Genomic DNA, 1,819 nt, shown 5'->3' on the forward strand with positions numbered 1-1,819 from the left:
TCTTCACTTTCTTCTATACCTATTATCCTTAGGTTTGGTCTTCTCATTGCATCCTGGATTTCCTGGGTGTTTTGATCTTGATTTTTACCTCAAGAAATGCATTTTCAAAAATTTCTTTTTATTTATATGAGTTCACCATAGCTGTCTTTAGACACACCAGATGGATCCCATTACAGATGGTTGTGAGCCACCATGTGGTTGCTGGGAATTGAACTCAGGACCTCTGGAAGAGCAGTCAGTGCTCTTAACCACTGAGCCATCTCTCCAGTCCTCAAGAGAAGTTTTAAAGAATCAAATGAAAACTAAAAGGTTGTGAGATTAGTGGCAATAGAATAGTCCTTTACTATTTGTTTGGCTCTATGAGACAAAGATTTTAGATTTTCTTTAACAAGCATGTGTGGGTTTAGAGAAGGAGACAGTCATGCTCCAACCCCAAAGCCAGCTTTTTTGTTTGTTTGTTTGTTGTTTTTCGAGACAGGGTTTCTCTGTGTAGTCCTGGCTGTCCTGGAACTCACTCTGTAGACCAGGCTGGCCTCCAACTCAGAAATCTGCCTGCCTCTGCCTCCCAAGTGCTGGGATTAAAGGCATGCGCCACCGCCCAGACAGCTTTAATTTTTAATTGAATTGGGACGAATGAAGACTGTCTGTCACTTATATCTGTAAAGGGCAGCAGAGATGAGCTGGAGTTAGGTGACACCACTTGGCCACCTTACTCTTTGTCTTTGGACAGATTCCTTTGATGATCTGTCCTTTATCTTCAGATGTTTCCCTTGTCTAGTGGTCTGTGGCTTCTTAGTTGCATTTTTTCTCCTGGAAAGATAAAACAAAACCCTGCCCCAACCCTAACTCTAGGAGTTTCCTTTTTTGGTAGGTTTTTATCTTTCCTAGAGCAAAATGGTTTTTTTGACAACAGGAAAAGTATTATCTTTCAACTGAAATAAAAAAAAAACTTTTGAAATTTTGAAACTAAATATACCGTAATATGTGTGGGTAAATATGCCGATATTTCCCTTTTTTTATATATATATGTAAAGTTGAGGTTTAAGTGTGTTTATTTTTGGATCACAAAGGGCATTCACTTTGAATTTCAGCATGACTTTTGCAAGCAGCTTTTAAATTTAAATCACTGTAATCCCTATGTGCTTAGCTTTGCCTCCCAAATGCTGGGATTAAAGGTATAAACCACCACCTGCCTCTGGATTTCTTATAATAGTTTATCCTCACAGGGTTGTCCTGGTTTAATTTAGTTCTCTATTTCCCCTTACATTTTTAGTGTTGGGGTAAACTTTCAAGTCTTTCAAATGTATAACCCATCATTTTTCCTGGTTTATTCTGAATACGTTCCCTAACAAATTTTAATATTCTGGTCTTAATTAAACACCACGACAATTTGTCCGCCATTCATTGTTTCCAGATGTTGTGTCTGTCTTGCCTGCATGAGCTACGCAACATTTGGTGTCCTTGCTAAGTTTTGCTAGGATTTTCCATTTCCATTCATGCCTCCCATGACCTGGTTGGTGTCTTTGCATGTATCTGCCATTCATGCCTCCCATGGCCTGGTGTCTTTGCATGTATCTGCCAGTGAGTGGTCTCTCCTTTTGACGACCATCTAGCTGCTAGACCATTGCACACACACCATGAATTGGAGAAGATAAAAATTTTCCATTTGCTTTCCTAGTTGTATATCTTATAGCCAACAGGGCTGTACTGATTTTGTGGTTCCCTCCTCATTTTTGGCCACTCCATCCCCTGGTCTATAGGCAGCTGCTTCCCATCACCTTTGGTTCCATCACTGGTTGATGAACCATCAGTAAATTGT

This window comes from Mastomys coucha, unplaced genomic scaffold, assembly GCF_008632895.1.
Source record: "Mastomys coucha isolate ucsf_1 unplaced genomic scaffold, UCSF_Mcou_1 pScaffold15, whole genome shotgun sequence".
Classification (NCBI taxonomy): domain Eukaryota; kingdom Metazoa; phylum Chordata; class Mammalia; order Rodentia; family Muridae; genus Mastomys; species Mastomys coucha.